This window comes from Balaenoptera ricei, chromosome 20, assembly GCF_028023285.1.
Source record: "Balaenoptera ricei isolate mBalRic1 chromosome 20, mBalRic1.hap2, whole genome shotgun sequence".
NCBI lineage: Eukaryota > Metazoa > Chordata > Mammalia > Artiodactyla > Balaenopteridae > Balaenoptera > Balaenoptera ricei.
In genome coordinates this window covers 45388136-45414009 of record NC_082658.1, presented here as the reverse complement: position 1 = coordinate 45414009, position 25874 = coordinate 45388136, and the positions used below count along the sequence as shown (strand labels likewise).

General features: G+C 40.5%; 1 protein-coding gene across 2 annotated transcripts in view; it reads right to left on the bottom strand.

Moving 5' to 3' along the window:
- MYO1D (myosin ID) overlaps positions 1-25874 on the bottom strand; it is a 350569-nt gene that overhangs the window by 262239 nt on the left and 62456 nt on the right. The gene's annotated exons all lie outside the window — the stretch shown is intronic.

The window sequence follows — 25874 nt, the reverse complement described above, 5'->3', positions numbered from 1 at the left end:
CTGATAGTCCATGGTGTGATCTGGCCATAGAGATACATCAATATCTCCATCGTGGGGACTTCCCTGGCGGTCCAGTGGTTAGGACTCCAAACTTTCACTGCAGGGGGCACGGGTTCGATCCCTGGTCAGGAAACTAAGATCCCACATGCCATGAGGCGTGGCCAAAATGTAAATAAATAAATAAAAATAAACTCACCTAAAAAAAAAATCTCCATTGGATACTCCTAATCAACCTTTGTAAGAAACAAAGAGCTGGGTGACTATATATGATATTTTCAAACATTCTTGGAAAAGTAACAAGTATAGGAAGTTGGCTGGGAGGTCCTAATGTCCCTGGACAAAGTGGTGAATGAAAAGGATGACCTCAGGGATTCAAGTTCCCAGCTTAAGAGCCATGAAATGACCTGAAAGCCTCTATGTGTGCCCTGAAGGAGAGCTGTGTCTCCTGTAGCCTCGGGGCTGAGAACCCAGAGAAAGACAGTTCCTCCTGGTAGAAGGCAGTGAGGACACAGCCATCACTTCTGTGGTGTCTCCCAAGAACACACAACCCGAATCTAAACAGGAGGAAACAGAAAACAACCCTAAATTGAAGGACAGTCTACAAAATAAGTAGAAAACTTCACAGTCAAGAAAACAGACAAATGCTTAATAACAGTCCAGATTAGAAGAGATACACCAGGAACTCCCTGGCAGTCCAGTGGTTAGGACTCCATTTCCTTCACTGCTGAGGGCATGGGTTCGATCCCTGGTTGGGGAACTAAGAACCCACAAGCCATGCAGCGTGGCCGAAAGACAAAAAAAAAGAGAGAGAGATAACAACTAAATGCAAGGTATACTCCTAGGAAGTTTCTTGTAGTATTCTTGAAATTTTTCTGTCAATTTGAAATTATATCAAAATTAAAAGTTGGTAATAAAAATCCAACTTCCATGCTTCCTTATATAGTAGGTTTAAATTTTATTAATTTATTACTTTTGAATAGGCAATACAGACTCTTAGTAAAAGATTCAAAAGATATCAATGAATAGGTAGTGAAAAGTATTTCTCTCATCTCTGCCACAGCTTCCCTCATCAGAGGTAACCACTGCCACTGGTCTCCTGTGAATTCTTCTAGAAATAGTTTAGGCATACACACACATATGCATTCATGTAGTTTTTTCCATGGATGACTTCTGTCTCTCTAATTAAAAAAATATATATCTTGGCAATGGCTTCATGTAAGTAAATAGAGAAAAGCCTCATTTTTAATGCCTGTATAGTACTTCATTTCATGGGTGAATATACAATAAAATATTTAATTGATTATTATCAATCATTTGTTACTATGAACAATGCAACTATATATATAATGGCATATATTTCTTTGTGCATATGTGTATATATACTTGTAGAAAACATTTCTAGAATTGAAATTGGTAATTCAGAGGATTATCTGCAATTTAAATTTATGAATTATTGCCAGATTATTTTCCAAAGAGGTTGCAGCAATTTATACTTCCACTTACAATCTATGAGATTTCTGTTTCCTGGGTGTGGGTTTTTTCAATCAATGATGCTGGCCCGTTTCAAAAGGACAGACTATATTGCAGTTTTATTTTCAAAGTACACAAAACTTTGACCACTTTCTTTACTGGTGTACCAAACTTATGCAACACTCATTAGCTTACTGCCAACTTTAATATGGCTCAGTTCACCTCCCCCAGTTCTTAGGGGAGAATCTCTCCCAAGGGTGAAAGCATCTTGTTTCTGCTTCTGGCAAAATCATGGTCTCAACGTGATGGAGTCAATTCGTTTTATCCCCTTTGTTACTGTATGTTCCTGAGATGGGCAGGGACTACATTGGAAAGATTACGAGCTTTAGAGTTATACGGCCCTGGAGCCCTGGGTTTGAATCCTGCTCTGCTAGTTGCTGATTGTGTGTGTTCATAAACATGTGAGTAACTAATAAGGGCCGTGTGCCAGGCACTATGCCAGGAGCCTGAGTTACAAAGAATAAGGCATGGCATTGTTGTACTAAAAGGTTTACATAAACAGACAAGGCCATGTGGTAAGCATAATGAAAGAGAGTTTAAAAATTACATAATTTTTTAAATCATTCCCTTCTTCCCTCCCTCCCTCCTTCTCTTTCTCTCTCTCTCTCACACACACACACACACACACACACACACACAGATACACACACACATGCTGTTTCAGAAAAGATTTAAGGCAACAAGATAGAAAGGATGCTATGGAAGCTTAGAGAAAAGACACCTAATCCATCTCTAGCAGTGGGAAGGTTCAAGCAAGGCATCCTAAAAATTAAGTTACTTGACATTTACGTTATTTATGTGATTATACAGCCTCCATATAGGTAATTCCAGGCACCTCTTGGTTTACACTGCCTTAAGAGCATCTGAGATAGGGTGGATGCTCGATGTTGACTTTTTATTAACACACTGCAGTCCTGGAAGAGCGGGCTCGAGCAGTACCACCTCAGCCCACCAGTGCAGCGCAAGGCCTCCCTGGACCCTCACAGCAGACAGAAGGGCGCATTAAGAAAGCGTGCTCTGCAACCTGACGGCGGTTCAGCACCAACCAGCTCTATGACTACGGGCAAGTGATCTTACCTCTCTGCTAGAGAGGGTCTGTCTTCATCTGGAAGGTGGGACAATGCTAGTGTCTACCTCACCTCCCAGGACCGTGATAAGAAAGGAGACACTCCACCACGGACCCCGAGGCACACTACTGGCACGCGGTGCAGAAGACCAGGTCCTATTTTTACTGTGAGCGGCACCGCCAGCCCTCTGAATGGCAGGAAGTGTCCTTCCCCCGCTCAGGTCCCAGTGTCCCGCTTGCTGCATCTGTGCTGTGCTGCGCTGCGTTTATCCTCAGGCAAGGGTCACTTCTGTTAGTGGAATGAATCGTGATCCAGCTAGGCATCATGGACAGAAAGCGTTCTTCTAGGACGGACCCTCTGAAGCCAAAACCCCTCCATAAAAACGTTTAGGCTTTTCACAGGATATAGGAAACTAGCTAGGGCCACTGGCGGTGGTTTTATAGACTTCCTGAGTTCATCTCTTGGTTTTCTTCTCCAGAGCAACGTCTCTTCATGTGAGCAACACCAAAGGTAGTCAACCAGAAAGTGTGGTCTGGAGATGCCTGGCTGAATTATTCGTTCATTCATTCATTTCCTTCCTCCCTTCCCTTCCCTACCCTTCCCTCCCCTACCCTTCCCTCCCTATGGAAATAATTTATTTTTGATATATACCCTTTAAGATTATGATTGCTTTTTCAAAACACATTTCTATTATATAGTAAGGTATTCCTTGTAGAGAAATAGTAACTTTAAATGTTCTTACTGCTGTCTTTAATTTTATTTGCATTCATTCATTCAATAAACCATTATTAGTGCCCATGTTCTAAGCACTGTGCTGGAAGCCATGGGTGGAGGAACAAACAGGCAGACCTGTCCCCGCCCCAGTGCAGGGTAACGAGAAGGACAGCACTCAACAGGGGTGTGGGGAAGAGGCAACAGAATGTACGCTGCATGGGTGGAGGGGAGAACACGAGCCTGGGGAATCCAGGGCGGGACAATGTGACCACAGCAGAGAGAGCAAGGGGACAGTGACGTCAGGGGCGTGAGGGGAGAGGCTCGAGTATGCAAGCCTTGCAGGCACATCGTAGGGGTTTTGGGCTTGTAAGTATCAAGGGCAGGGTTGTAAGTATTGATCACATTTGCTTTTTTGCAAGCCCCCTCTGACCACGGGCTGGAAAAGATTGAGTGCCTGGTGGTGGAGCAGTGAGGATGCTTCTGCATTAGCCCCAGGAAGGGATGACCAGGGCTTTGGTTGGGACAGAGCGGTGGAGAGACGCAGCAGCAGACAGGCTTGAAGCGCAGATGCAGAACTGATGAGACAGGATGACTCAGGCTGGATGTGCGAGGTGAGAAAGAGGGAGGGGTCGAGGCTTCTCACCTCCACAGCTGAGCAGACCGCGATGCTGCTTGTGAATGAGAACGGGGACAGTGGAGGAGGAGCAGGATTTTAGGAGGTGGCCGGGATTTAGACAGGCTAATTCCTGAGAGACAGCCAACTGAAGACGTTCCTCTTCCTTCTCTCACAATCTAATTAAATCTGATTGATCCCTTGGACACAAAGGGAACACCACAGAGGGTGGGAGAGTATTAAGAAAACAGAGAGGGGGGACTTCCCTGGTGGTCCAGTGGTAAAGAATCCGCCTTGCAATGCAGGGGACGCAGGTTTGATCCCTGGTCAGGGAACTAAGATCCCACATGCCGCGGGGCAACTAAGCCCGTGCGCCGCAACTACAGAGTCCATGCGCTCTGGAGCCTGCGTGCCACAACTAGAGAGAACCCCGAGTGCTGCAACGAAAGATCCTGCGTGCTGCAATTAAGATCTGTACACCTGAAACAGCAGCTGGACACCCGAAACTAACACAACACTGTAAACTGACTATATTTCAATAAAATTTAGAAAATAAAAATAAAGGGGCTTCCCTGGTGGCGCAGTGGTTGAGAATCTGCCTGCCAATGCAGGGGACACGGGTTCGAGCCCTGGTCTGGGAAGATCCCACGTGCCAGGGAGCAACTAGGTCCGTGAGCCACAGTTGCTGAGCCTGCGCGTCTGGAGCCTGTGCTCGGCAACAAGAGAGGCCGCGATAGTGAGAGGCCCACGCACCGCGATGAAGAGTGGCCCCCGCTTGCCGCAACTAGAGAAAGCCCTCGCACAGAAACGAAGACCCAACACAGCCATAAATAAACAAACAAACAAACAAACAAACAAATAAATAAATAAAATTTTAAAAAATAAAAATAAAATTTAAAAAAAAAGAAAGAAAACAGAAAGGGCAGCCAGAAATCCTTACCTGTCATGGTGGGCAAACATTGCCAGGGGACCACATGCTCTACTGCCCAATTTAAAATCAAGAAAAAGATTTTAAAGAGATAGTAGATATCTGGGTTCTATTTTAAATTTTTCATTAACTGAATTTGGTCATGTCAAGTTACTCAGTGATTCTCCTTTCTTGGTATAAGAAAACACTAGAAACAATCCAACACCCACTTCCATAAAGGCTATCTCCTAAGGTCCCAGGCAATTTGGTTAAAAACTAAAATACAATGACTAGCTCTCAGTACACTGTCTAAATCTCTTGCCTATGAAAGACACTTTTACCAAAGATCACAACTCATTCACCTGGCAAAAGGAAACAGAGCATTTTAAGGTATAGTTCAATGAAAACAAGATAAGTCTTGAGGATATAAAACATAATCTGTCAAATACAGCAGTTGGGTTGACATCTGTAAATGGACTGCTTTTCAGTTTGTGTTGTTTTGTCTGCTGGGGTGTCTGGAAAGGTTCAAATTTCAAGTCGGTCAGCATCATGAGAAGGACACTGCCCACTCACAGGGCACTCAGCCAACCAGCCACTTTACAATAGGTGAGTCTCTACTACTACTGGTGTCAGGACATGTCCACACAGGGTAGAGAGTCACTGTTAGGTTTGGAGCACCTGCACCTTCAACACACTGTTGAAAATGAATCTGAAATGGCCACATTTTGATCTTTCAAGGAAAGCTGTTCTTCCCATGAGATCATAAAAGGTCTGTAAGCTTACCAAACCCACACCATGGAACTCGCATCATCTGTTTTGGTCATCTGCCACCCTGTAGCTTTTAGATAGTATTTAAATATTTAATTGACTGATGTTCCTCAAATCCTAGTCGAGGAAATACAAAGATGGGTGAACTGAACCACAGTAAAGTCACTATAAGAAACTATAAGAGTCCACAGAAACTAGAGACCCTCAGACCAAGAGAACGGATGCTCAGATATTCAAATAATATTAGTAAAAACAAAAAACGTAAAATCAGTAAAAACAAAAAACAAAACAAAAAACTCCCATAATAAAGATGTTATGTATCTTACAATGTCAGTGTATGACTATATCACAATAGTATTATTTAGCTATGAGATGCTGAGTGTCTGATAATGACAGGCATGAAGATCTAGACCAAAGATAAAAGGGAAACTGCCTAGGACTACCCAAGACTCCATGCTCCCAATGCAGGGGGCCCAGGTTCGATCCCTGGTCAGGGAACTGGATCCCACATGCATGCTGTAACTGAGTGCGCACGCCACAACTAAGGAGCCTGCCGGCTGCAACTAAGACCCAGCACAACCGAATAAATAAAATATTTAAAAAAAGGAAACTGTCCTATTAATGACATGACACAATATTTTCTCTTCCAATAGACAAGTAACAAATATAATTTATCCAACACAGGGCTCAACTGTTACATATTTATTCCTTTATATCCATTTCATTTAAAAATGATTTTTGATTACAGTAACCATTTGTCTACCTGGGGAAGTAGTTAACTCCATTTTGCCTTAACCAAGGAGTTAGCCTATTTATAAACCGAACACTGCTCAGGAAAGTGAGTCAGAAAACTCTTCGGTAGGAATGCACAATTACATAAATGGATAACAATTATGCATTTTGAATAATACTATAAACCACTTAAACTACAGTACTGAACACTCCTAAAAAACACATATATAAATCCCAAAGATGTCTGAGAACTGAAACTAAATAGGATAAACTTAGGATTCTTTTTTTTTTTTTGAATGTTTAGTTATTAAGCATTAAAAAAATTTTTTTTTTCATTTTTATTTTATATTGGAGTATAGTTGATTTACAATGTTGTGTTAGTTTCAGGTGTACAGCAAACTGATTCAGTTATACATATACATATACATATATCCATTCTTTTTCAGATTCTTTTCTCATGTAGGTTATTACAGAATATTGAGTAGAGTTCCCTGTGTTATACAGTAGGTCCTTGTTGATTATCTATTTTATATATAGTAAACTTAGGATTCTTATCCCACCCCACCCTCAAACTTATACTGGTAGGAAGCCCCTCTACCTTACCTGTACCCAGGTGTCCTGCTCCCTGAGCTCCCTGGGAGACAGGAAAGCTAACAGGCATACCCTGTCACTTTTTCACAACTATGCCTAATTTAGTAAATGACAGAACACCTGATCAATACACTGTATCACTTTTCAAAAACTATAGATCCTTATCCCGGTTTTCATAACATGTGAAGGCTTTGCTATTCAGTCCTGGGTCAACCAGGTAGGCAGCTTTTGGGTATAAGCTGGGTGGTAGCTATGTTGCAGGTGACCCTGAAGAGAAATAAATGGCTCTGTAGCCAAGTGAATGAATGATTTCCTTTGTAAATACAGCTGTTTTTTGTTTTAAATACACCTGTTTATTGAACTTAAACACCTGCTTTAAGTCAATAAACAAAGTCACACTAAACTTATATTTATTGTGCACCTGTTGTATCAAGAACTGCGTTAGATGTCTTTCACATATGTTGCTAATCATATGTTTTTAAATATTAACAGAAAATCTTCCCAAACCTTTTGTTGACGTCACATGCCCAGTTACAGGTAAGAAGAAAATCACCATAGATTTAAAACAATCTCCTAACCATTATCTCTGCTTGGAGAAATGTGAACCACAAAGCAAAGCTTTCATTGGCCTGGGAGGGAGATCTGTTTCTACTACAGAGGGGTTTCATAAGAGTAAGGAAACTGCAAATTTGCCCAGATGATCCTAAGTTATGTGTTCCGCTATTGTTTCTGTTGGGGTGAATTAATAGCCGCCACTGAGCAGAGGATTTTAAAACCAGCAAAAATATTTACTGAATGAATGGCCAGAAACTTTGTCGCCTGGCTCTCTCCTTGGCTTTCCTTGTCAGAAGTCTGCAACATCTATTAAGGCCACATCTCCTCATGTAAAGCTTTTAATGTTGCATTATCTTCGTACTTGCTAGAGCTGGCCTTCTCTCTTGGCTTGCGGTTTTTTGTTTTGCTTTTTTTAAACAACCTGTTTTGTGTCTAAGGTAGAGTGAAGGGTTAACTTCCTTTCCCCTATCAGTGGTGTAGGATACATGTCATTTTGGTAGCCTGACTCTGGGGCTGGGGACAGTAGCCTCAGGGGAAGGAGGGAGGTTAAGTTGGCACACTTACTGTCCCATGTTGGAAGTGTCCGGGGCGTACAGAACTTTCACAGTGCTAATCTGCTAATACTGCAACTCCTCCGATGCCAACAAGCTTTAAAAGGAAACTAAGAATGTCACATGGCATCTCCAAGTGAAATATCAAGAGCTGCTCACCAGGGTCCTTCAATAATGGCTGTTCATTTGGGGATAAAGTTATTATGGTAAGGAGAAGGGAGCTGACTTTGGAAGGGGTTGAGAAGATATAAAAGTCAAAAGCCATCAACTCTTACAGCTCTGCAAAGTGTTTTCATCTTTACATGATATTTGAGATGTTGCATTTTACAGCTTTATTCCTAAATTGTCATCAAGTTCCCTAAGAAACCATGAGCCAGATTTCTTTTAAATTTATTTTTACTCATTCCTAGCACGCTGCCGTGGGACCCAAGGGAATTTTTATTAAGGGAGGAGGGACCTGGCACCATAAGAGATTCATTATTAGAATTGGAAAGTATTAGATGGGCCCATATTCAAATGATAAAAATCAACACATTCTGAAGCCACACAGACATGGATAATCAACGACTCTGCTTGATCCAATCGGTCCTTTTCCACTTGTGAAAATAACCAAGTGCTGTCTTACACTCAGGAGCAGCAGACATCAGGAAGTGAACTAAGAGAGGAAGAATGTGGTGGCAAAGAAGAGAGTCAAAAACTAAAAACAGATCAAATACATCAGGAAATGGAAAAAACAAATAATTTTCCCTATTTTTTCTAAGTTCCTAAAGCAGAAAAAATCTTTTTTTATTATTGCTAAGATCAAACTGAGAAAGGAATTTATGTGAGTAGACTGGTGGCCAATGTAAGACAAATACTATAATATTTATTTTTTCTTTTAAGTGTCCCCCTGTCACCGGGCCAATAGGAAAAGCTCTAGCTGCCCTCAGAAAGCAGCTGTCCCTGAAGTTCAGCCTTGCTCATGGAAGCTGCACGCAGTTTCTCTAAATGTCTGTTAACGTTACACTTCAAAAAGGAAAAGAAAAGCTAAGCCTACTTATAAACAGCATTATTTCCAAATCTTTAACTGAAATAACTTCCATCGTCCTCTGTGAATAAGAATTGAAACTATGCGATTGAATAAAGAAAAATATTAATCCTCTCATTTTCTAATTTCAGGAAATACGCTGTCTCGAGTTTTTGCTTATAAGTCATCTAAGTTTAAAAAGTCAAGGTTTGGCCAGCATGGCTAGTGTACTTGGCAGAGCCAGGACCGAGGACTCGGCTGGCTCGGTGTTGAGTGGTGAGGCCAGGAGAAGGATTCCACCAGGGCAGCTGGGGTGTCCAACAGGGTAGGGGCCGCACGGTGGGGAAATCAGTTACATACGGGAGGATTAAGGAAATAAGTAAATATGTTGAGGACGATGGGAGCCAGGCTTCTCACTTCTGCAGAAGGAAATTACAAATACGGAAGCGAGACGGCGCAAACAAACCCAGGGGGTTAGACTGAAATGGGAGGTACTGGGATGAACTCCTGATATTTCACATAAATAGACAAAGAAATAGAAACCCACGTATGTATATGTGTGTAAGCATGTTCCCCCTCAAATTCTGCTGAGCAAGCCTGGAAGTAATGATACACTGGCAGCAACAACTGGACCCACGACCCAGATCTTGGTTCTTAAAAGCCACACACCACCAACAGGAACCAAGGCTCTTGGAAGAAATGGCTGAATCCATCACCCGGCCAGGGAAAGCACTAGATGAACCTGGAATCAGTATTCCTGAGCCAGGGAGTAAGGAAGTGCTCCAAGAATGACAGGGACATGTCAAAAGGATACTGCTGCCAGCACAAAGAGGCTTCCACTACCCAAATCTGGGACAAATCGTCTGGCTTATTTGGGAAAGTAAGGAGAATGCATTTGGTTGTTGACGATTTATCTTTGTTCTCTGTTGCGGCTGTGTGCGCTACAGCTGGTATCCTTACCAGCCTTCTAGGAGACACATACTGCTGATGAGGCCAAAGTGTGCGACTAAACTGGCACAAATTCTTCACCACAAATGAACACGTAGCTCAAATCTGTGCCCTCTTAACAACATGGTTGCTTGTTTAAAATATGTAAGATGTGGATGTCTACCCATCAGAAATATGGATAAACTCTGCTAATAAGGTCCTTCTTTGGATACATAGAAGCCTGCATTTATTAATATTTGTGCTTTGAATGCTTGCTTATGTCAGGGTACTAACAATTAGATGCAGAGACAAGTTGTTTCGGTTGCTCATACATACAAAAAATCTTTTTTCTAAGTTTTATTCTGCATATCAACTAGAAGAAAAAAATTTTTCTTTACTGGAAGATAACTTGTAAGACATGGTATCAATTAGGTTGGCCTTAAATGTTCCCCTTCCCTAAATTCAGACTAAAAGATTAATCACTTAGGGAAGAAAAAAATCTTTCTCACTGACAATCTGTGACTGAGAGTTAGCTTTGACGTTTAAAAATAATTTTCATATTGAAATAATTTCAAACTTAAAAGTTGTAGGAAGAGCATTAAGAAACTCTCAAATATCCTTCACTCAGGTGATTCTCCAATTGTTAGCATGTTTTCAGATTTGTCTTATTCTCACATAAATGTGTGTGTAAATATCCATATACACACAGTATTTGTTTATACAGATAATAATCTATTTCTGAGATCAACCAATTTATTTCAACCACAGATTTATACATAATTTAATTACTCAAATGACATATGTCAAGTTAGGAAAGGTAACTGATGGTGCTGCTAAAGCTGAAGGTTTTGTTTTGGTGTGGTTTTGAATTTGGTGGGTAAATCATGCTCTTACACACTAGTCCTATGATCAAATCAAGCTGTCTATGAAGGCCAGGCATCAAGAAACACAAGAGAAGCAGAAAGTCAGTCAAATGGCATGGCTGGGACTAGACAAGTGTGTGCTCTGTATAAAGGGTGCAGCTATTACTTTCATAGATGGTTCCTATTCTGAAATGTAGACTGAGCTGCGCCAGAAGTTCTGATTTTTCAAGAGAAGGTAGAAATATGGATTCTTTTAGGGATAGTATCCTATTTTAAAATGGGACTAAGGCTTAAAAATAATAAAACTGGTCTGAGGAAAAAAAATTCATCTCTCACTTGTGTACAGCTCACCACACTACCAGTTGACAGGTGCAATAATAACTCCCATTTAATTTTTGGTGATGACTAACAGAAAGTTATAATTCCATAAATAGGTAATAGACACTGTGCAAAAACAATGAAAAAATGACCCTACCCTCGGATCCTGTAGTCAATTCCCTTGCAAAGGAAGTGATGCAATACAAACTACATGCAGGATAAATAAAAAAGGAAGATTGAGCTGGCAAGAATTGATCCCATATTACAAAACAACATCTGCAAAGCAGAGCTTTTTAAAGGAAACTTACAGAGTATTCTCACTTACAAAGAATCTGGTTCAAACACAGTAATTACCAAGAAATTTGTAATGATTCAAAAGAACAAAGACTTTTAATTTATTCATTTTTAAAAAAGAACACGAGCAAGGAAGTGTCCTTTGCATTCAAAGGCTGACATTAAGATTTATGTAGTAAAATCAGTATTTACATATTACTAATTAGTATGACTAATGTTTAGTTTTGGCTTATAGAACAATTCAGTTAGTTAATCAAGATACTACAATGACTAAAATAAAATTGATCCGAATTATATTTTTAAACATTTAATTATCCTTTAAGAAGTGTTTCAAGTCCCACCAGCTCCACTCTCTCTCCTTGGCCCCTCTAGCCTGAATAATCTCTCTTTACTGGATACTAAGGATTCACTGACCCTACAACTTATTTGTCAATGAACTGGATGCTACACTGGGGCCATTCTTTTATTACCCTTTAAGCTACAGAATTTTTATTGCTGTTTAATATTTCAAGTGCTTCTATATTTCCTTATATTCTCCAATAGTTCCAAGAAGTGTTACTCCAAGTGTTCCAGTCTGCAAATTGTTTGTTGCTTGGTCTGTGGTAAGTACGGAAACAGAGGGCATTCAGAAACTCTTTATGGCAATTTGACATTACAGTGACAGCCAAGAGTGAGACCAGTGAACTCATTTTGTTCAACAAAGTATGGACCATTCTGGATGCTGTTAAACTCTTATGGTGTAGTCGAGCATGACCCAGGCTGGATATTCGTCATCCACGGCAGGACCAAGTTACAATTTGTAATACTTAAGAATAGTTTATAAAATCTAACTCAAAAGTACATAAAAATCTCAGCAATGTAAGCATGTATTTATTTTTATTACTTTCTATGTTTACAATTCTTTAAATTTTGAATAAGGCCTGGTTTTGAATTAGCAGTTTAACGCTATCAGCTACTTCAGGAAAGTAACATTTGTATTATTTATTTATTTATTTAACATCTTTCTTGGAGTATAATTGCTTTACAATGGTGTGTTAGTTTCTGCTGTAAAAGAAGGTGAATCAGCTATATGTATACATACATCCCCATATCCCCTCCCTCTTGTGTCTCCCTCCCACCCTCCCTATCCCACCCCTCTAGGTGGACACAAAGCACCAAGCTGATCTCCCTGTGCTATGAGGCTGCTTCCCACTAGCTATCTATTTTACATTTGGTAGTGTATATATGTCCATGCCACTCTCTCACTTTGTCCCAGCTTACCCTTCCCCGTCCTCATGTCCTCAAGTCCATTCTCTACATCTGCGTCTTTATTCCTGTCCTGCCCCTAGGTTCTTCAGAACCTTTTTTTTTTTCTTTTAGATTCCATACGTATGTGTTAGCATACAGTATTTGTTTTTCTCTTTCTGACTTACTTCACTCTGTATGACAGACTCTAGGTCCATCCACCTCACTACAAATAACTCACTTTCATTTCTTTTTATGGCTGAGTAATATTCCATTGTATATATGTGCCACATCTTCTTTATCCATTCATCTGTCGACGGACACTTAGGTTGCTTCCGTGTCCTGGCTATTGTAAATAGAGCTGCAATGAACATTGTGGTACATGACTCTTTTTGAATTATGGTTTTCTCAGGGTATATGCCCAGTAGTAGGATTGCTGGGTCGTACGGTAGTTCTATTTTTAGTTTTTTGAGGACCCTCCATACTGTTCTCCATAGTGGCTATATCAATTTACATTCCCACCAACAGTGCAAGAAGGTTCCCTTTTCTCCACACTTTCTCCAGCATTTACTGTTTGTAGATTTTTTGATGATGGCCATTCTGACCAGTGTGAGGTGATACCTTATTATAGTTTTGATTTGCATTTCTCTAATGATTAGTGATGTTGAGCATCCTTTCATGTGTTCGCTGGCAATCTGTATATCTTCTTTGGAGAAATGTCTATTTAGGTCTTCTGCCCATTTTTGGATTGGGTTGCTTGTTTTTTTGATATTGAGCTGCATGAGTTGCCTGTATATTTTGGAGATTAATCCTTTGTCAGTTACTTCGTTTGCAAATATTTTCTCCCATTCTAAGGGTTGTCTTTTCGTCTTGTTTATGGTTTCCTTTGCTGTGCAAAAGCTTTTAAGTTTCATTAGGTCCCATTTATTTTTGTTTTTATTTCCATTTCTCTAGGAGGTGGGTCAAAAAGGATCTTGCTGTGATTTATGTCATGGAGTGTTCTGCCTATGTTTTCCTCTAAGAGTTTTATAGTGTCTGGCCTTACATTTAGGTCTTTAATCCATTTTGAGTTTGTTTTTGTGTATGGTGTTAGGGAGTGTTCTAATTTCATTCTTTTACATGTAGCTGTCCAGTTTCCCCAGCACCACTTATTAAACAGGCTGTCTTTTCTCCACTGTATATTCTTGCCTCCTTTATCAAAGATAGGGTGACCATATGTGCGTGGGTTTATCTCTGGGCTTTCTATCCTGTTCCATTGATCTATATTGCTGTTTTTGTGCCAGTACCATACTGTCTTGATTACTGTAGCTTTGTATTAGAGTCTGAAGTCAGGGAGCCTGATTCCTCCAGCTCCGTTTTTCTTTCTCAAGATTGCTTTGGCTATTCAGGGTCTTTTGTGTTTCCATACAAATTGTGAAATTTTTAGTTCTAGTTCTGTGAAAATGCCATTGTTGTTTGATAGGGATCGCATTGAATCTGTAGATTGCTTTGTGTAGTATAGTCATTTTCACAATGTTGATTCCTCCAATCCAAGAACACGGTATATCTCTCCATCTGTTTGTATCACCTTTAATTTCTTTCATCAGTCTTATAGTTTTCTGCATACAGGTCTTTTGTCTACTTAGGTAGGTTTTATTCCTAGGTATTTTATTCTTTTTGTTGCAGTGGTAAATGGGAGTGTTTCCTTAATTTCTCTTTCAGATTTTTCATCATTAGGAATGCAAGAGATTTCTGTGCATTAATTTTGTCTCCTGCTACTTCACCAAATTCATTGATTAGCTCTAGTAGTTTTCTGGTAGCATCTTTAGGATTCTCTATGTAAAGTATCATGTCATCTGCACACAGTGACAGTTTGACTTCTTCTTTTCCCATTTGGATTCCTTTTATTTCTTTTTCTTCTCTGATTTCTGTGGCTAAAACTTCCAAAAATATGTTGAATAATAGCGGTGAGAGTGGGCAACCTTTGTCTTGTTCCCGATCTTAGTGGAAATGGTTTCAGTTTTTCACCATTGAGAATGATATTGGCTGTGGGTCTGTCATATATGGTCTTTATTACGTTGAGGTAAGTTCCCTCTATGCCTACTTTCTGGAGGGTTTTTATCATAAATGGGTGTTGAATTTTGTCAAAAGCTTTTTCGGCATCTATTGAGATGATCATATGGATTTTCTCCTTCAATTTGTTAATATGGTGTATCACATTGGTTGATTTGCGTATATTGAAGAATCCTTGCATTCCTGGGATAAACCCCACTTGATCATGGTGTATGATCCTTTTAATGTGCTGTTGGATTCTGTTTGCTAGTATTTTGTTGAGGATTTTTGCATCTATGTTCATCAGTTTTGCATCTAGTTCATCAAACTACTGGCCTATAGTTTTATTTTTTTGTGGCATCTTTTGGTATCAGGGTGATGGTGGCCTCGTAGAATGAGTTTGGGAGTGTTCCTCCCTCGGCTATATTTTGGAAGAGTTTGACAAGGATAGGTGTTAGCTCTTCTCTAAATGTTTGATAGAATTCGCCTGTGAAGTCATCTGGTCCTGGGCTTTTGTTTGTTGGAAGATTTTTAATCACAGTCTCAATTTCGGTGCTGGTGATTGGTCTGTTTATATTTTCTATTTCTCCCTGGTTCAGTCTCGGAAGGTTGTGCTTTTCTAAGAATTAATCCATTTCTTCCAGGTAATCCATTTTATTGGCATACAGTTGCTTGTAGTAATCCCTCATGATCCTTTGTACTTCTGCAGTGTCAGCGGTTACTTCTCCTTTTTCATTTCTAATTCTATTGATTTGAGTCTTCTCCCTTTTTTTCTTGATGAGTCTGGCTAATGTTTTATCAATATTTTTATCTTCTCAAAGAATCAGCTTTTAGTTTTATTGATCTTTGCTATTGTTTCCTTCATTTCTTTTTCATTTACTTCTGATTTAATCTTTATGATTTCTTTCCTTCTGCTACCTTTGGGGTTTTTTTGTTTTTCGTTCTATAATTGCTTTAGGTGTAAGTTTAGGTTGTTTATTTGAGGTGTTTCTTGTTTCTTGAGGTAGGAATGTATTGCTATAAACTTCCCTCTTAGAACTGCTTTTGCTGCATCCTATAGGTTTTGGGTCGTTGTGTTTTCTTTCTTTTTTTTCTTTTTAACGAAGGTAGAGATTAGTCCTGACATTTTTTTAAACTTTGGGTTTATTTATTTATTTATTTATTTATTTATTTACGGCTGTGTTGGGTCTTCGTTTCTGTGAGAGGGCTTTCTCCAGTTGCAGCAAGTGGGGGCCACTCTTCATTGCGGTGCGCGGGCCTCTGTCGCGGCCTCTCTTGTTGCGGAGCACAGGCTCCAGACGCGCAGGCTCAGTAATTGTGGCTCACGGGCCTAGTTGCTCCGTGGCATGTGGGATCTTCCCAGACCAGGTCTCGAACCCGTGTCCCCTGCACTGGCAGGCAGATTCTCAACCACTGCGCCACCAGGGAAGCCCTCGTTGTGTTTTCATTGTCATTTGTTTCTAGGTATTTTTTGATTTTCTCTTTGATATCTTCAGTGACCTCTTGGTTATTTAGTAGTGTACTGTTTAGCCTCCATGTGTTTGTATCTTTTACAGACTTTTTCCTATAATTGATATCTAGTCTTATAGCGTTGTGGTCTGAAAAGATACTTGATACGATTTCAATTTTCTTAAATTTACCAAGGCTTGATTTGTGACACATGATATGATCTATCCTGGAGAATGTTCCATGAGCACTTGAGAAGAAAGTGTAATCTGTTGTTTTTGGATGGAGTGTCCTATTAATATCAATTAAGTCCATTTTGTTTAATGTATCATTTAAAGCTTGTGTTTCCTTATTTATTTTCATTTTGGATGATCTGTTCATTGGTGAGAGTGGGGTGTTAAAGTCCCCTACTATGATTGTGTTACTGTCGATCTCCCCTCTTATGGCTGTTACCATTTGCATTATGTATTGAGGTGCTCCTATGTTGGGTGCATAAATATTTACAATTGTTGTATCTTCTTCTTGGATTGATCCCTTGATCATTATTTAGTGTCCTTCTTTGTCTCTTGTAATAGTCTTTATTTTAAAGTCTGTTTTGTCTGATATGAGAATTGCTACTCCAGCTTTCTTCTGATTTCCATTTGCATGGAATATCTTTTTCCATCCCCTCACTTTCAGTCTGTATGTGTCCCTAGGTCTGAAGTGGGTCTCTTGTAGACAGCATATGTATGAGTCTTGTTTTTGTATCCATTCAGCCAGTCTATGTCTTTTGGTTGGAGCATTTAATCTATTTTCATTTAAGGTAATTATCGATATGTATGTTCCTATTACCATTTTCTTAATTGTTTTGGGTTTGTTATTGTAGGTCTTTTCCTTCTCTTGTGTCTCCTGACTAGAGAAGTTCCTTTAGCATTTGTTGTAGAGCTGGTTTGGTGGTGCTGAATTCTCTTAGCTTTTGCTTATCTGTAAATGTTTTAATTTCTCTGTCGAATCTGAATGAGATCCTTGCTGGGTAGAGTAATGTTGGTTGTAGGTTTTTCCGTTTCATCACTTTAAATATGTCCTGACACTCCCTTCTGGCTTGCAGCGTTTCTGCTGAAAGATCAGCTGTTAACCTTATGGGGATTCCACTGTATGTTAATTGTTGCTTTTCCCTTGCCGCTTTTAATAGTTTCTCTTTGTATTTAATTTTTGATACTTTGATTAATATGTGTCTTGGTGTGTTTCTCCTTGGATTTATACTGTATGGGACTCTCTGTGCTTCCTGGACTTGACTATTTCCTTACCCATATTAGGGAAGTTTTCAACTATAATCTCTTCAAATATTTTCTCAGTCCCTTTTTTTTCTCTTCTTCTTCTGGGACCCCTATAATTCAAATGTTGGTTGTTTGATATTGTCCCAGAGGTCTCTGAGATTGTCCTCAATTCTTTTCATTCTTTTTTCTTTATTCTGCTCTGCGGTAGTTATTTCCACTATTTTATGTTCCAGGTCACTTATCCATTCTTCTGCCTCAGTTATTCTGTTATTGATTCCTTCTAGAGAATTTTTAATTTCATTTATTGTGTTGTTCATCATTGTTTGTTCTTTAGTTCTTCTAGGTCCTTGTTAAACGTTTCTTGTATTTTCTCCATTTTGTTTCCAAGATTTTGGATCATCTTTACTATCATTACTCTGAATTCTTTTTCAGGTAGACTGCCTATTTCCTCTTCATTTGTTTGGTCTGGTGGGTTTCTACCTTGCTCCTTCATCTGCTGTGTATTTCTCTGTCTTCTCATTTTGCTTAACTTACTGTGTTTGGGGTGTCCTTTTCACAGGGTGCAGTTTCGTAGTTCCCATTGTTTTTGGTGTCTGCTCCCAGTGGGTAAGGGTGGTTCAGTGGGTTGTGTAGGCTTCCCAGTGGAGGGGACTGGTGTCTGTGTTCTGGTGGATGAGGCTGGATCTTGTCTTTCTGGTGGGCAGGACCACGTCCAGTGGTGTGTTTTGGGGTGTCTGTGACCTTATTATGATTTTTGGCAGCCTCTCTGCTAATGGGTGGGGTTGTGTTCCTGTCTTGCTAGTTGTTTGGCATAGGGTGTCCAGCACTGTGGCTTGCTGGTCGTTGAGTGGAACTGGGTCTTAGCATTGAGATGGAGATCTCTGGGAGAGCTTTCGCCATTTGATATTACGTGGGGTTGGGAGGTCTCTGGTGGACCAATGTCCTGAACTTGGCTCTCCCACCTCAGAGGCTCAGGCCTGACACCTGGCCAGAGCACCAAGACCCTGTCAGCCATATGGCTCAGAAGAAAACAGAGAAAAAAAAAGAAAGAAAAACAAACAAATAAATAAATAAATAAAGTTATTAAAATAGAAAAAAATTATTAAAAATAAAAAATTTAAAAAGTAATAAAAAAAAGAAAGAAGAGAGCAACCAAACCAAAAAACAAATCCACCAATGATAACAAGCGCTAATAACTATATTAAAAAAAAAAAAAAAGGACAGTCAGAACCCTAGGACAAATGGCAAAAGCAAAGCTATACAGACAAAATCACAGAAAGAAGCATATACATACACACTCACAAAAAGAGAAAAAGGAAAAAAATATACATATATATATAAAAAATTTAAAAAAGGAAGAGAGCAACCAAATCAATAAACAAATCTACCAATGATAATAAGCTCTAAATACTAAACTAAGATAAACATAAAACCAGAAACAAATTAGATGCAGATAGCAAACCCCAAGTCTACAGTTGCTCCCAAAGTCCACCACCTCAATTTTGGGATGATTCATTGTCTATTCAGGTATTCCACAGATGCAGGTACATCAAGTTGATTGTGGAGATTTAATCTGCTGCTCCTGAGGCTGCTGGGAGAGATTTCCTTTTCTCTTCTTTGTTCACACAGCTCCTGGGGTTCAGCTTTGGGTTTGGCCCCATCTCTGCGTGTAGGTCCCCTGAGGGCGTCTGGGTAAGTGGGGAGTTTCTTGCCTTTTGGGAAGTCTGAGGTCTTCTGCCAGCGTTCAGTAGGTGTTCTGTAAGAGTTGTTCCACATGTAGATGTAGTTTTGATGTATTTGTGGGGAGGAAGGTGATCTTCACGTCTTACTCCTCTGCCATCTTGAAGGCCCCCCCTTTGTATTATTTATTTTTAATCTAATTTAACTTAAGCCTAATCCTCAGCAAAATAAGCTTCACAGCCTTGTTTTGTCCAGAAAAGACACATCTTTTCTGAATGTAGCAGTCGTAGTTAACCAAATGATAATGATGAAAGTGGGTCCAGAGAAATGGAGACCAAAAGAGTTTGTACTAAGTTCACTGAGAGGTATGAGTCCCTCATACACTGAGTCTGGTTTTGGAGCCACAACTGATGGGGAGGTGTGTTATTGGCAGAGATGACTAACTAATAAAGCCATAAAAGCATCAAAATAAGGCAGCATTTACACATAAAGAAATAACTTCAAAATCAAAAGATGTATTTGAGAGAAAAAGCTAACATTTACAGGATAGTCTCAGCCTGGTCAAGGCAGTCCATAAGGACATCAAGATAGGAGTCGGGCAAAGAAGCATAGGTGTTGGACCTGAACTGGAAGAGCTATATCAGAGGCTGCAGGCTCTTTCCTGGGGTTTCAGAGACTCTCGCTGGTAGACAGACAAGCTCAAACCGCATTGTTCTTTTCAGGCCATAGGCACCTTCAGGGATTACATTGTCCTTTGAGGGTTTGATGAGAGAGAGAAGATGCCGACTGTAAAAGGAACCTAAGGCCACTGCATCCAAGGTGGTATGCTGTTTGGTTTTTCAATCAGAGTTTAAATGTATTTTTTAAATGTACATTGAATATATACTCCATCTGTAAATGAAAATGTCTGGTTTTGTAGAAAGAGGGCATTAACCTGTAAAAGTGAACCTTCGTGTTTTGAATGCCTCAAGAGATTAATATATTTTAAGATATTTCTCGTAGGAGTAAGGATTATGTCATCTGTTACTGTATTTTTATAGCTCGCTGGGTATTTGGCTTTCCAAGGTGACGCAAGGCAGTTCCTTGCTTTTGCACGATGAATGAATTGCTTATTTCTTTGCCTGCCCTTTAATTCCAGCATATTCAGGAAAGGAGTGGTACAGAGTAAATGGTGAAGGGCATTTCCCATTTTAAAAAACTGGCAAATGTGAGGCTTAACTAAAGAACAAAAGGAAGTACAAATATAGGTGGATTTTGCTATTCTCTCTACTCTGTTCATATTATATACACACATACATGTTGGAGCTCTAAATTAATTTCATTTAAGGTAAATTAACAGTGGTACAATTCAGATTTCTCAAAACTGAAATTTTTTTTCAGGAATCATTTCATGGAGTCAATTTAGACCAGATTCAAAAAAACCACAAAAATTAATATTTGTTAATTCTACCCTCAATATATATTAATAGAAGGTAAAGACTACACTATAGTGTTTAAGGCAGTTTAAACATTTTCTTGTTAGATTGAAAATATTAAAAATAACGGTAAAAAGATTAAAACAAGGAAACCTCAGTCCCACTCTTCAGAGGTTCCTATTGTTAAAAACTTCTTATACATCCTTCCAGAAAACTTTATGTGCCTATGCTCCAGATACATTTATTTTTAAAATAAAATTATATATGTGTGTAGATATATGTGTGTGTGTATAATATATAAAACATACACACACACTATATAACCTGATCTATACGTTGCTTTTTCAAATTAGTCTACTCTAAATGATATGGCCAAGGTGGCTGCACCCCAAACATTCCATCTGTTCTCCCGCACTGCCAGCCCCTCTTGCAGTGAGGCAGGCCATGTGATTAGCTCTGGCCAACGGGCTATGGGATACACACACTCCTGGGCCAAAGAGCAGAGAAGCTGGCGTCCACGCCACCCTGGTGATTGAGGAAGCTTTGTGTTTGAGCCGGCAGAGCCACAAGATCCAAGCAGCCTGAGTGCTCAGTGGCTGCCTGCAGAGTCCCCTGGATCCACAGGTTTTCTCGGAGTGAGACACAACCCTTTGTTACACTAAGCTGCTGAGACTTGGGGGTTGTTTGTGACTGCAGCATACCCTACCACATCCTAATTCAGCAACCTTTCCGTATTAGTCTACCTCATTCTTCTAAACAACAGTACAGGTAAGTAGTAACTGATGCACCAGCCCCTACTGATGGACTTTGAGGTTGCTCCTAGTTTTGTTATTGTTGTTACTATAGACATGTCACCATTAACACTATTTTACATGCAGTTTTGCTAACACGTATACAAATATTTCTGTGGGATAAATTCCTTGAAGTGGAATTGCTGGGCATAGAATAGTACACTAAAAATATTTTTTAAATAAGTAATACTTCAATGACCAAAATTCAAAAGGCACACAAAGGAATGCAACGAAAAGTCTCTCTCACACCCTATCCCAGTGCCTTCCTCTGACTATAACCAATGTTATCAATTTCATATGTATCTTGAGAGATTTCAAATATTTGAATATATATGCAAAATTATATAGTTCTGTATGGATATATGTATATGCATATATAGAGATACGCATGCACTTATGTATATTTAGGGTAGATTCTGAGAGAGATTTCTAAATTGCCTCTCCATGAGAGTGCCTGTTTCCCCACACTCTTCTATGGCTGTCTTTAAAATAAGAGGCATTCATGCTGTGTTTCTGTGACAGCAATAATAACAACTGCTAATATTTGGGCAAGCCTTTTGCATTATCTTAAGGGAAGAGGTCCAGCTATAACCGTCAGGTGAACTCATAATCTATGTAGTATTTGCAAAACAAATTCACAGCGATCAAGCTGCCCCAATGTCAGGTCCAAACTACTTTAATGCTTCTCCTCTCCTAAAGGCCAGGGAAATGGGCTACGTAAAGGATGAGGGTAATACAGGGCAGGCAGGAAGAAGCAAGAGCAGTGCAGGTGAGTGGAGAGGTCTGACCGGGAAACAGCAAGGAGACTGATGTGGCTGAAAGGTGTCTGCAAACACTCCAGAGACGTGGTAGGACACTGAAAGTAGTGACCAGTGCCAGGGACCAACGTGACAATGGATCGCATGTGAAGGGTGAGGAAGCTGGAGAGGAGAGTGCCAGGACACCAGATGTGAGGCGGAGAAAGGGCAGGCTGGGGAGCTGTTGGCAAGAGAAACAGAAGGGAGCAGGCAAGGAGTTGATAAGGGCAACCCTGAAGGCCAGGGTTCACAGACTCAGTAAAGGTACAGATGGTTGGGTGTCCTCTGTCAGAATGTGCTGATTTTCCCTGCTAATTTAGGTCTAAAGAGCAAACTGAAAGTGGATACTTTGAACACTATTTTCATGGTTGTAACTTGGGAGAATCCCTAAGGTAAGACTGTAACTTTTAATATGCCTTTAAACAACTCTGTCCACTTATCACAATTTCCTGGGCATGAGTGTAGAAGTATTCTGGTGTGGGAGCTGCTTTTTTTTTTTTTGTAATTTAATAATGTTTATGGGCCTTTTAAAAAGTAGGCTAACTAAATCACTTGGCTTTGTAAATTCTGAATTAATCTTAACGGCGGATGGTTACTTGACTTCCATCCTTACACTGAAACCTGGGCACATAGTGGTTGAAGCAATGGCTTCGCCAAAAGAGGATGGGTTCCCTAAGAAGAGAGGGAGAAGGCTGTCACCTAGGAGAAGGCTACTGACCGGAGACAGGCAATCAAGGAAGAAGAGGAGGGCTTGACACTGGGCAACAGCTCCGAGAGTGAAGGAAAGGGGAAAGGCAGCACTTTGGGGGGCAAAAGAGTGGCATTTTGAAATCTGTATTTCCAATTCAGATATTTCTTCCTACTGCCTGTGGAATGTCTCACAGGTACCTCACACTCAATGTGTTTGGAACTTAAACTATCAATGAAGCCTGCAAATCTTGTTCTTTTCCACATCTCCATGAATGGTTATCCACTCAGCCATGAAGAAACTGGAAAGCAAATGAGGCCCTTCTTCCCTACCCTCTACCAGCCACTGAGGACGCCAGACGCATCTCTCAAATCCATCCCCTCTGCTCCAGCCTCACTCCTTGGTCTGACTTGATTTTCTACAATACCCACTACCTAGATTTCCTGACTTCAATGGTGACTCCCAATTCTTCAGTTTTAGATTTTTTTCCCCTCTAAGTATGACATATTTCGAACACGGTAGCAGACTCTGTATGGTCTCTACCCAAATCCATCCCCCAACCCTCTTTCTTTGCCAGCAGAGCCCTGATTCCGTACAGGTGTTCAGCGTCCCACCCCCCATACCCCCATTCCCGCCACACACCCCCTCAGTCTGCTCAGGGAATGGAATCCTCTCCCCAGCTCCAGGAAAACGGATCTTGGTTAGCAAGCTGAAACTGGGAATTCCAAACCCCTTGTTTGTGATCAGATTAGGAAAGTTTCCTTGATCTGAGCGGAGATGAGGGAGAAATCCTTTTAGAATGTTGTACATGGTTCCTGGATTTTCATCTTGAGGTGAGGGGAGCCGGCTGAAAAGGATCAGTGAAATGGCTGAGGGAATGGAAAGGACCTGGGTCTCTGAGGACAGGGTTGAGCAACTGGGTTACCCAACTTGGATCTATCCTACCTCCAGACTTCTGGTTACAGGAGAGAAATAACTTCCCTTGTTGTTTATAAGCCACTTTCATTTGGGTTTTCTGTGATTTGTAGCCAAAGCATCCTGCTACAGATAACAGTTTGATAAGCTTAGCTATGAATACTGAGTTTGAGTTTATTGTGGGACATCCAAGTGGAAACAAGATCAAAGGATGAGAATGGGGGAGAGGAGAGGAGAGTAGATTCAAGTACAGAAGTGACATTTCCAGTTACATCAGAGTAGCTGCAGTCACCAGGTATGATTATGACTAATGACGGCTAACAATTATTCAGTGCTTCTTATGGGCTAGGCCCCATTCCAAATGTATTAAAAGAATCTCTCTCTTATCCTCACAACTCGCAACAAGGGAAGTTTCCACCCCTACTTTACATATGGCAGAAATGAGGACCAGAGAGGTTTAGTAAGTTGCCAAAGGTTAGAGGTGGTGGGTATCAGTGCCGCAGTTCAAACCCAGCTGGCTGACGACAGAGTAAACGCTCAGCTCTTTATGCCACGCGACCTACGCTTAAATCACAGGAAGGGAAAAGACTGGAGTCGTAATGAGCAGTAATCAGAGAGGTGAAGACGAAGCATAAAACTTTAAAAGGCGCAGTTTCACCTGGAGGGAAAGAGTGAGGTGTAACAGTCACAAACTCTGAAAGTGAGGGAGCTGGGGAGACAACCAGAGTCCCAGGTCAGGGGCGAGGCTCTGGCCCCGAGACAGCCTGTGGACAGTCTGTACAGGACAAGAGAGAGGGCGCAGAGGTGCAGGCAGAGGCTGGACGCCGACGACACCCGATGCACGCTTTGGCTGAGGAGCAGCTACAATGCATTTCACTTTCTGGTCTTAACAAGATACTAAGTCACTTACAAACAGGAAAATAGTATTTACTGAATACCTACCCAAATGCCAAGCACTAGGCTAGGAGAAACTTTATATCATTTAATCCTCACAATTACCTTAACCATAATCGTGACACCATCTTTTCATGAACAATTTCACCAAGCAAATAGAATTTATAAGCATAGAGTCCTTTACATCCATCAGCAAATCCATCCGCAAATCCTATTAGTTCAACCTTCAAAATGTATCCAGAATCAATCATTTCTCCTATAAATGGTCTTCAGCACCAACGGTTTCCCAATATTTGGAAAGATATTCTGGCACTTTTAGTCACCTTTATTATATCCTCAAATGTCGCTTTGTGGACAAACCTGAAAAAGACTGGGTTCCTATTACTCATTTATCCAAGTGTTTATTGTGTTACACAGTGTGCTACGGGCTTATGTACAATGGTCATCAATATAATCATGGCCTGAGATCCTCCGGACAGCCTTGCAGGGTATACAAACAAGTAAGTAGAAAATACAGCACAGGAGCTATCATGATAGAGAAAATGCAGGGTGATATTGGAGTACAAATGAAGGGCAGTTAACCCAGACCTTGAGGATCTGAGAAGGTGATCCAAGAAGGAACATCTAAGTTGAGAACTAAAGGATGGGTAGGCATGATCAGGGGATACAGATGGGGTGGTGGGAAAGCAGTGCTCCACACAGAGGTCACAGCGGGAACAAAGGCTGAGAAGCTTAAGACAGAGGAAGGTATGTTTAAAGAAAAGAAGTTCCGTAAGGTTGGAGCACAGGGCACGTGAAAGATAGTGCAGGTAAAGGGAAGGAAAGACAGTGAGAGAGAAGATAGGAGAACTAATCACTGATGACACAGGGCCTTGCAAGTCCCGTTAAGTTTAGGTTTTATCCCCAAAGGGAGAGTCACTGAAGGATTTCAACACAGAGGCATAGGTGTTGAGTTTTGCATTTCAGAAAGTGAATTCTGGCTATGGCATGGAAGTATTAAGACAGGAGACAACTAGGAGGCCAGTTAGGAGAAACTGCATCCATGGGACCCTTAATAGAGACCTAAACTAGAACACAGTGGGAGACAGATTCAAAAGACACTTAGGAAACTGAACTGACCCCATCTGGTGACTGACTAGATGGGGGTGGAGATGGTTAAAAAGAGAGACGAATCAAGAATAACCAGATTTCTGGCTTGGGCGTTAGGTGGAAGGCTGAACACAGCAGCTTTTACATGTTGGTAAATTTCTCAAGGCAGCGACACGTTTTAGAAAAGTGACCTGCCAGAGTCTGCGTCAGCC